This window comes from Sciurus carolinensis, chromosome 15 (assembly GCF_902686445.1).
Source record: "Sciurus carolinensis chromosome 15, mSciCar1.2, whole genome shotgun sequence".
Taxonomy (NCBI): Eukaryota; Metazoa; Chordata; class Mammalia; order Rodentia; family Sciuridae; genus Sciurus; species Sciurus carolinensis.
Window position 1 is genome coordinate 31,194,546 of NC_062227.1, and position 11,253 is coordinate 31,205,798.

Consider the following 11,253-nt stretch of genomic DNA (forward strand, 5'->3'; position numbering starts at 1 on the left):
CTCAGCAATGAATGCAAAGAAACACCCCATAGGTTGTGCTTGCCCACCACCATCAAAGCACACCTGAAAGAAAAATGTTAAAATTCAGTTATTAGTTCATCTGTATTAGCCAGTCTTGCCACCCAGTAGGATACAACACACAACTAGCTTGGAACCTGCATAACCTTCACAATTTAAACTTGTTATTGGAAGATATATCAGCTGGGTCACCCCCACTGGATAAAGTACAATTTATTATTTTTATGTGCAGAAACCAAACAGCATATATTTAATCCAGTTTAGTGTCGAGTTATTTAGCATTTGCCTTTCCCAACTTGGCAATGCGAGCCATGGATTTTGGACCCAGGACTTTGCCTCCCCCGTGGTGAAGGCTCTCATCACAACTGTCATTGGAGTTGGTTCTGATAGCCTCCACCAGCTTAGCCAGAGCTCCTTTGACTTCTGAGTTAACCTGTGTGAAGGCAACAGGGGTGCATGTCTCCTGTGAACCAGCCTTCCCAGCCTGGCCTTCCCCTTGATGAGGCAGTAAGGGTCTCCCATCTTGTGACACAGGGCAGGCAGGACAACCTGCTCCATGGGATTCAGGTCATGTGCAATTACCACCAGCTGAGTCTTCTTGTTCTCTGTTGGGGGCTATGCCATGCAGACTATGCCAAGATGGCACCTGGCAGCCAGCCAGAAGTTGTTTTGATCACATCTGCAGTGAGGAAGTCGGTTAACATAAACACACCCAGGTGCTTTATCCTTGCCGGTATTCAAATAAGTCCATGCACACAACACGTGCACATGTGTTCCCCAGTGCTCCTGCTCGTGCCTGCTTGTTTTGACCTTTACCGTGATTGGACAGCTAGCTCCTCGCCTGATCTTCACTTAACTAGCGTTGGCCCTACCATCCGCCTCCTGGAGGGAATATAAGCCGGCTCTCCGAGAGCGCCGGTGTTCCCGGATTTCTGAATCATCAATAAACCGTTTCGAATTCAGGAGTCTCGCTACTCGTTTTTCTCCCGTGCCAAATTGACTCCGCTGGACAGCGTCAGTTCTCCACCAAGATGGTGACAGTATTGATCCCTGCTCAAAGGACCTATGGGGTCTACGTGGGAACATCCTTTTTGCCAGCAGCCTTCTTAACCCAGACCGACAGCCTCTGCTGCTGTTTCTGCCCATCTCTGGTCTGTACATGTTGGCAAGATTAAGCAGCTGGGTAACTTTGTTGGTTCAAGACCTGGTTGAACTGGTTAGTTGCAGGAGGCATTTTAAGCCACTTAAAGAGAATATCCCTTTGTCCCTGCAGCCAGATGTAGCAGGGCCATTTTACAAAGCGGGTAAGGTCCCTTTTGGGTTAAACATCTTGTCCAGTGCTGAAGTTCTATGCCTCTTCTTGAACAGCGGATTCACTACCTTCTCTGCTTCCTGCTTTTTGACCACAGTGGGGTCCAGAACTACCTTCTTCCCCTTGACCTTTGTTTTCACGGGGCTGGAGGAGAGAGAAAGGAGAAAGAATGTTGGGTAATAAGTAAGTGGCCTCTGATCACTTTTTTTTTTTTTTATTGGCACCTTATATATAACAGTGAAATTCCTCATCACCTACATGTTACGTGTACGTTCACACAACATCATAATTGGGTCAGTGTTGTTCCTAGTTCCTCCTCTTGCCCTCCCTGCCCTCCCCCTGGTGTCCTTCCTCTACTCCACTGGTCTCCCCTCTATTTTCATGACATTTCATCTCCCTTACCCTCCCATTTTTCCTCTATAGCTTCCACAATTGAGAGGAAACATGACCTTTCATTTTCTGACTCTGACTTCTTCTGCTCAACATAATCTTCTGAAGTTCTACCCATTTCCTGGAAATGCCATAATTTCATTCTTCATGGCTGAATAAAATTCTATTGTGTATATACACACCATATTTTCTTTAACCATTCATCTGTTGAACACTGAGACTGGTTCCATAACTTGGCTATTGTGTATTGTGGTGCTATAAATGTGGGTCTGCCCATACTGCTATAATTTTAATTCTCTAGGAGAAATAATGAGAAGTGGGTGGGTCATACTGGTTTTTTAAACTCTCAAATTCAGTTTATTACTACAATGATAATGTTAGATGTAATTATGATATTAATATTAGATTGATATATTGAGCTAATTATGTATTTTATATTATTCTGTATGTGTTGTAGCACTATGGATCTCATGTGGTGAACTTAGGTTTGTAAGCCATCTCAATGATAGTTAGCCCAGAAGCCTTGGCAAGGATCCTGCAGTCATGTAAATGAGCACAGCCCAGGGATGTGGCCAGCTCTTACTATCACCTGGGCATGACTGTATCCCACATGGTGGGCCTTTCTGCATTTTGTTCTCCTGTCAGCTAGGGGAGGATGTGATAGCCGATGGCCTCAATGAGTCAGTGATTCCCATCTCCTGGAATCTGTGTCACCTTTGTGTAATTTCCACCCTCACTTTACCAAGGTGGCCGGTGTGACACTATAAATAACCTATGGTAGAAGCAAGTATGTCATTCCAGATCAGGTTATAAAGGATACTGTTACCCACCCCCATGCCCTGCAGTTGGGTCATTAGCTCTGGGTGGAGCCACTTCCAATGTCTTTAGGACACTCAGAAAACACTGTGGAGAGGCCAGTGGGCAGTGGAGGGCTGCCCACATTACTGGCGGGAGCGCTCAGTTAACTGTAGCACTATCAAAGACCTTGGGGCAGAATCAGCCAGCTCAGCCACCCCTGATTCCTGACCCTTAGAACCCTTGTGAAAGAATATGTTGGTTGCTTGTGGTTTGCATCTGGAATGTCCTCAAAGTCTCTTGTGTTAAAGGCTTGTTCCCAGGTCAGCAATGTTCAGAGGTGGAGCTTTGGGAAAGTGATTGAATCATGAGGGCTCTGATCTCATCCTTCCTCAGCAGGAAGAACTACTGGGAGATGCTGGGACTTGCTGGGGGACGTAGGTCACTGGGTGAGCCTTGGAAGGTGTTTCTTGTCTCCTGCTCCTTCCTCTCTCTTTCTGCTTCCTGACAGCCTTGAGCTCAGCAACTTTCCTCTTCCATGTCCTTGTGTGATGTTTCTGCTTTGGAGCCAGCTGACTGAAACCTTGTTCTAAGCAGCTAAATTTGGGGGTAAATTAGCAATAGATAACTAATACAGAGTGATGTTCATTTGTGAAAAGCTCTGCCCTTCCCTTCCTCTGCTCCCTCCACTCTGTCTAGGTCACTTTGAGAACTCTCAGGCACAGTTCATAACCAAAAATGTGGCCTTCCCCTGTCACCAGGCTCTTTCTCTACTAGTACAGAGCTTGCCCCCTTGGTAAATGCTCAATAAGTGTTTGCCTAGTAGATCTGGGTATTTTTGGTTTTTCCCCAGAGCCTGAAAAATCATTCTTTGCTCATAGTGAGCACTCAGTAGATATTTGTTGATCAAGTAAACAAACTTTTATTGCCAGTTCAAAATTATCACCCATCCCTTTGATAGTCACATTGATCAAACATTCTTCATCTGATCATCTGAGCATTAAAGTACTTTAAAATATACAGTACTTGTCATATAAGTGACTATTTATAGGTAATTAAAATCAAAATGACTATAGTTAGGATTCCACAATGAGGAGAATTCTCTTTCGTCTTTTCCAGGAAAATATACAAATTTTAATATACTTTATAGGGCAGTCACCTAAGAGAAGGTTGTCCAAATTACGATCATCAAGAAAGCTCTGGCTTCTGTCCTTTTGAGGGTAGTACAGGGGAGAACACAAGAGTGGCATTTCTAAAACCTGTCACTGTGAGTTTACACTGATGGTCGTGCCTGTGTGTGTGGTGACAACAAGCATGGAAAGGGTCCAGTCAACTCGCTTCATTGTCCACTGCCTGCCTGCTCTGTGCCAGATGCCATGACAGGTGCTGAGGTACAGAGGATCAGATACCATGACAGCTTCCACAGATACACACTAAGCCCACTGCTGCCAGGCCCTGTGCTGCTATTTGCAGAGCTCACTATGCAGTGGGAGAAATAGACATGGACACTACCATCCTGAGGTAACTGCCATTTGAGTAAGGAGCCTCTTCTGTGGGACACCAAACAGTGAAGTGGGTGATGGAGCACCTGAACTGTTGGTTTCCTATTGTGTAAGTGAGGTCTGAGGATGGCAAGTTTTGGACTCTGGTTGTCTTTAAGACCCCCAGGCAGACTTCCCCCGCAGCAGGATGGGTGAGCCTTGGAGGAGATGATCGGGTTCCCATCATGGTATCAGCGTATGGAAGAGGCTGAGCATGTGTATGGGAAGCGGGAGTTGGAGGAGCAGAGGACCGACACTCCTATGGGACACCTGAATTTAAGCAAGAGGAAAGGGTTTTCAAAGGGCCTGAGAAGAAGTGGGCAAGCAGTTTTTAAATGAGAATTAGAAAACAAATTGAGTGGTCTTTTTCAATAAAGTTGGTTTGGACACCAGTGCCCAGGGAAGTCCACTGTAGCTACGATTTGGCCTTGGGGAGAAGTTTCTGCTGAGTAGCTGAAGCCTCCAGCAAATAAGAAGGAAGGGAGGTGAGGAAATGGAGAGGGACAGTGTATACAGCAGGTGTATTTAGCCAGACGGTGAGGGAAAGAGAGGGACATCCTACTAAAAGAATATTATCTATTGATCAATCTGCTAGAGGGTTTGCAGAAAGGGGGAGGATGAAAGTAAATTTGAGAGAAAGGATGATCGATAGAGCTTTGTGCCTTAGGAAGTGTAAGGGGATGGAATCCAGGTCACAAAGTAATAATTACCCTGGGGGGATACCAGGAAATGCAAATGCTATAGATTCTGGGAAAAAACAATCACACCTGTGTGTTCCTAGCCACCATCTTTGGCACCAACAGAAATCAGGAGCCAGCAATGTAGTGATCTCATGGAGGATTAGAAGGCTGATGCCAGAGTGGGGTTCATCTAGGGGCAGGGTCTTTTCTCTCACTCTCTTCTCGCTATCCACTCTCCTCCCTGACTCCAACCCTGAGTTTCCTCCCAGGTAAAGGACAAACTGCAAATGACAGCTTCCTGTGCCAGAAAAAACCTGCTTCCTGTGTGCACCCATGGGTGGGTGTGTATATTTTAGCTTCCTAGGGACCAGAACTGTGAAGAAAGATAGACTGGGCCATGTACTCTCTTCTTCCCAGACTCACCTGCTGGTGGGAGTCAGGGAGGAGGAGGAGAGGAAGACAGACAACCTCTTCCTAGCTGCTGGATTTTTTCAGAATGGTAAGGTTTCATATGCATTATACCTAGGCACAAATGAGGATAGGAGATAACATTTCCCCTGATACAGTCATGAAAATTTTGTGGTAAGCCAATGGGAAATTGAGGGGTTGGTGGCTATTTGTGTAATCGGTAGTAGAACATCTACTGAGTATAAGCTACAAGTTTAGATCACTAAAGGATTTAAAACTTCAACTAGAAAAGAGGAATAAATACAAGAGAACTATCTTATAACATGGTAACTATACTACAGCCCCTCTTATCCCTTGGTGATATGTTCCAAGATGCCCCAAAATGTCCCATGCTTTCCTGTGAAACTGAAGTTAGTACCGAACCCTATATGTACTATGTTTCTTCCTATGCAAATAACCCCATGATAAAGTTCAATTCACAAATTAGGCAGAGTAAGAGAGTAACAGTAACTAATAATAAAGTAGGACAATTACAACAATATATTGTAATAGAATAGCATCACTGTTAATGTGTTTGGGTTCCATTATTAAGTAAACTAAGTAATGAACACAGGCATGATGTTGATCTGATAACAGATGGCTACTAGGTGATTAGTGGCAGGTAGTATATACAGTGTAGGTACACTGGATAAAGAGCTAAATAATATCCTGGGTGGGACAGAGGGAACATCAAGAGATTTCATCATCCTACTCACAATGGTGTGCAATTTAAAATTGATGCATTGCTTCTGGAATTTTCTATTTAATAGTTTTGGACCACTATTGTCCAAAGGTAACTGAAACTGCAGAAAGTGAAACCACCTATAAGGGGGAGCTACTTTAGTTAATAACTTATACTTGAAACTGCTGAAAGAGTGAACTTTGAATGTTCTTACCACAAAAAAATAGTATGTGAGGTGATGCATGTGTAATAAACAGCTTCATTCAGCCATTCAACAGTGGATACATATTTAAAAACAGCATGTTGTTCACCACGAGTGTACACTTTCTTCCTTTCTTTCCTTCTTTCCTTTCCTTTTCTTTTCTTTTTCTTTTTTTTTCTTTCTTTCCTTCCTTTCATTTATTTTGGTGGCCAGCAATTGAACTCAGGAGCACTAGACCATTGAGCTACATCCCCAACCCTACTTTGTATTTTTTGTTCAGAGACAGGGTCTCACTGAGTTGATTAGCACCTCACTTTGAACTCACGATCCTCTTACCTCAGCCTCCCCAGCCCCTGGGATTATAGGTGCACACCACTGCACCTGGCCACAATTTTTATCAATTTAAATAATTAGAATAATAACCAAAAAATACAAAACAATAAGACCAGAGATGAGTTTCCTCTGTGCCTGGCACTGTACTGAACACTTAACACATACAGCTGTCTCTCATCCTTACAAATCAGGATCACTGCGACTCAGCAGCTCTGTTCCCTGGTGAAGTGAGCCAAGACCGTCCTGTATCTTCACATCAGGCCCATGACAGCGAAGGCTGCATGTTGCTGATGAGGGACCATCAAAGTGCTGTTGAGCACCATGGAATACCCAGCAGACTGAAAGTGCTACACTTGTAGTGGTCCAATTCTGCATGATTGTGAGTTCAGAAGCTCAGGTTTAGCAGTGAAGACAGCAGAATGCTAGACTGCAGTTTTTCTAGCAGAAGCAAGGAAGTTTAAAGTATTTGGCAGAGGGGACGTGTGAAGATCCTTAGGACAGTAGATCCAATCCTGGCTGTGTGTCAGAATCCCTGGGGAACGTTCCAAATGCAGAAATGCCTGGATCCAGAGCTTCTATTTAATTAGCCTAAGGGGGAGCTGGGATCTATCTGGCTTCTAAAGCTTCCCAGGTGGTTGGAATAAGCAGTCAGGACTGAGCACCTGCTCAAAGCAGTGCTTCTCAAGTGTGGTCCAATGGCAACAGCAGAATCCTTGGGTATTTCTTAGAAATATGCATTCATGGGCCCTAATCCATACTGACAAGTCAGAGTATTTGTGAGTTAGCACGTAACTTCAGAAAGGTTCCAGTATACTGTAAGGTGTGAGACCACTGACTTAAAGGATCTGAGTGGGAACAGCAGAGTTCCCTACTGGGAGTTAGAAGGGATCAGGATGATGTGGGCAGCTGACAGATATCCAGGTCACTGGAGTTCAGGGCCTGGGAAGCTGGAACCAAAGAGCTGTTCTGTCATTGTCAGTGGTGAGTGGTCTCAGGTTCCATAGGCAGAGAGGGCAGGAGCCAGGGATGCACGCCTTCCAGAAATGCGTGCGAGTGAGGGGAGTTGCCAAAGGGCCAGGGAAACTGGATGGTGGTGCTGTGAGCAGAGGACTTTGAGGGAGGAAGCTAGGGTTCCTCAGAAACAGGTGTGGGGAGCAGGAGAGGCTGGCCCTGCTGCTGAGCCCTGCAATTTGGGAGATACTCCTCTTAGAGAATTTAGAGAATTGCAAAGGAAAGATGCTCAGCAAGTCAGTTCCAGGTGTTGCCAGCAGGTGGGGAGAGACTTCATGAAGGCAATTGAGGATGCTAAGCCTGTGCTACAAAGCAGAGGTTCCAGATGGAAACAAAAAGGCTTCAGAGAGAGTGAAAGGAGGGCATGCAGCATGATGAGGTACCAGGGGCCACACTCTGACTCTACTCTCACTGTGAGGCCTTGGGAGAGTTACTTAAGCTCTCTGAACCCCAGTTTCTTCATCCGTAAAATGGAATGATGTCACTAAGACCTAAGCCACGGGTTGCTAGAACCTGGAATCCTCTGCCAGTGCTATTCTCAGTTGCTTCCACTCTATTTTCTAGGCCTTGTTTCACCCTTCATCCTGGACTTCTTGTCTACAATGCAGAATTCTCACTGTTTTATTTATTTCCTGTGACAGTAGACAAAGCAGATAATCATTATGACAATAGTATAGTATCTTTATCAGCAATGGATGGGGTAACCCCTTGCAGGAGGGTGATGAAATTAAATAAAATAGCATAAACAGATACGTGGTACAGGGCAGAGTCCAGCTGCTGGCTTTGTTTCTGCCCCTCCTGTGCACCACACTCAGTGCTTCATACTGAAATGAACTTGCCCTGTCTCTAATGAATACAAATCCCACCCACTTGTGGCCTTTCAGAGGGTCTGAAGTGCCATAGGACAGTTTGTCAAATAATCACTCAAGATGCCAAATGAAGGGAAGAGGGACAACAGGTGTCTTTTACTGTAGCACTTTCTCTCCTGTTAGCTCACCAACCCAATGAAGACTATAATCTTCTAAGGGAAGTTTGCAAACATATCCCTGTTCATATCCAGGTTATAGCACAAATCTAGAAATCAGAATTGCTTTCTGTGCCTCTGATGTGTGCCCAGATGCCTTCTGGAAGTGCCAGGGTAGGGTGGCGGGAAAGGAAAGGAAAGCCCAGGCCTTGCAGGACTTCCACTGTCCCACTTACATGGAGAGGTGACCACTGCTCCACTCCCCACCTGGAAGCTCCATGGAGGTCTGCTTCATCCTCTGCTAACTCTGCTGGGTTTCTCCAGGACCTAGTGAACATGTACTAGACCTCGGGGCAAAAGGTATCTGTCAAGAACAGTCCAGCCAGTGCCCACCCGAACATTGCTACTTATGTTACCACTGCACTGTACTAAGTTCCTTCAGGAAAATTCTGTTTTCCACCAGTGAAAACAGTGCTACCTGAGTACCCCTAAGTTACCTTCACTTTTGAGATCTTGAATTTAAGTCTTTTTCAATGGAATCAGGCTATATATAAGGAACCTCTTTAACCGCCTGTTAAAGAGACAAACCAAACCATTTTGAAAAGTGCTGTGAGAAATGCCTTCTTGGGGGTTTAGAGAACAAAAATTGTTCCATGATTTAAAATACGGCTTATTTCCCTCCATTTAAACAGTGTTCACAAGGAAAAAAATGATGTCGCCCAGAATAGCTGTGTAAAAAAACATCTGTTTGCAGATTTACTTTTCTTTAGTGTTGATGTCCTATTTGTTGCCATATTAAAGTCACCTAGTAATAGATTAAGAACCTGTTTTTAAAAAAATAGCATGGGATAAGAAAAGGGGTTATCATTTCCCTCAATAGTTCCATACATGGGACTGGATGAGTCCCACTAATCCACAACATCCATGGAATTGAACCACCTTTACTGTATCTAAAGCGCCATCTTGTGGTTCTGGACAGTATTAGTTAACAAATTGAACTATTCAGAGCCTTTCTCAGATACCAGCATTCAAAATCCTTGTTGGTAATCAATCAAATCTGCTTTCGCAAGACATGGTGTAAGTGTTTTTAGAACTCTTCTGTGTAGGTGGGAGTGAAAAATAAATAACAGGTAAAGAGAAGGTCAGGTTTCAGAACTGATGTGAACTTTGGGAAATTTCTGTAGCTTAAGGAAGAACCTGTTCAATCTATTCCTGGTCCTACACAATCAATTAAATGGGTGGGCCCAGATAAAAGGCCATCTAGCCTTTTCTATGTGACAAGAAAACAGTAACAATAGATATGAGAACTTCCAGAATGATCAACAATGCTTAAGGCCTGAAGCTTGGCTACCTCTGGGAAATGAAATTTCAGTAGGATTTGTCAGGTCACTCTGTTTTTTAATGTTTCTGTCAGTGTAGGTCAGCGTCAGTGTTCCAGAATGCAATGTTTATAGGTCTCCCTCATGCCTGGCATTATCTTGCTTTCAGGGAGACATGCACAGGACTGTCTGGGAACATGCTCTCTGGCCTTTGGGTTTAATGTATTCTGACTTGAATGACAACTGGGTTTGTTAATTATGACTGCCATGTAGCTTGGAGGAAATCTAATAAAAATCGTTATCAAATCACTTAAAACAAATGGTGTAGTGACTTCTTGAACACGTGGAATAAGCTTAAGATCTCTAGCAGAGAATGCAGAGTTTAACTTGAGGTCTATAATCACTCTGTAGGTAGATATGATCATTGAATTTTTTGTTAACTTTTTAAAAACATATAATATTTGATATATATACTTGGAAACCAAAGTAGCTAAAAATGTTAGAAGGCACTTAGAATTCTGGGATATCTTTAAAGAGGTTATATATTCCTGACCTGATTTTAAAGATTCAAATCTATTGATGCTATAGGAGTTTTTCTTGAAAGCATTTATTTTAGCTTCCATCAAAAATCAATACATGTAGGCTGGGGATATAGGTCAGTTGGTAGAGTGCTTGCCTGTCAAGCACAAGGCCCTGGGGTCAATCCCTAGCATGAAAAAAAAAATACATGTTAATTAGATAAAATTGGAACAATATAAAAAGATAGTTTATATTCCTACTGCTGTTAACATTTCATGTATTGCTTTCAGTTTTATTTTTTGACATCTAATATGCTGTGATCCTCCCTTAGCCTAGATTGCACTTTTTACAATTACCTGCAGCCAACCGTGGTTCAAAACTATTAAATGGAAATTCCAGAAATAAACGATTCCTAAGTTTTAAACTGCGTGCTGTTCTGAACAGTGTGGTGAACTCTCACTCCAGCTGCTCCATCCCTGTCCAGGGCATGAATCATCCTTTGTCCAGAACATCCAACCTACCTGCCTGTTAGTCACTTAGAAGCTATATGAATGACCAGGTCAAATGTCATAGTATCAGTGAATGTGTTCAGATAACCTTTTATGACTTAATGGCCCCAAGTGCAAGAGTAGTCATACTAACAATTTGGATATGCTAAAAAGAAGTCATTAAGTGTGTCCTTTAAGTGAAAAGATAAAATAAGATATTTTGAAAGAGATCATATTCACATAACATTTATTACAGCATATTGTTATAATTACTGTAATTTTTTTATTAGTTATCGCTCAAATTTGGATTTCGAATTCTTCCAAAGGACACATGTTGCAGGCGTAGTCACCATGCTGACACTGTTTGGGAGGTGTTAGAACCTTTAAGAGGTAGGGCCTAGGGGAATGAAGTTTGATCACAGGAGTGTGCCCTTGAAGGAAATTTTGGAATGCTGACCCCTTTTCGTCTCTGTTTCTTCCTCCCCTGCCTCCCTTACTTCCTGACTGCCATGAAGTGAACAGCCTTCTCTGCTATGCAGTCCCACCATGGTT

The 11,253-nt window shown here is 43.4% G+C and overlaps 1 pseudogene; it reads right to left on the reverse strand.

Moving 5' to 3' along the window:
* Nucleotides 1–268: 268 nt before the first annotated feature.
* LOC124965352 (60S ribosomal protein L7a-like) lies at nucleotides 269–1,740 on the reverse strand (annotated as a pseudogene).
* Between the last annotated feature and the right edge of the window lie 9,513 nt (nucleotides 1,741–11,253).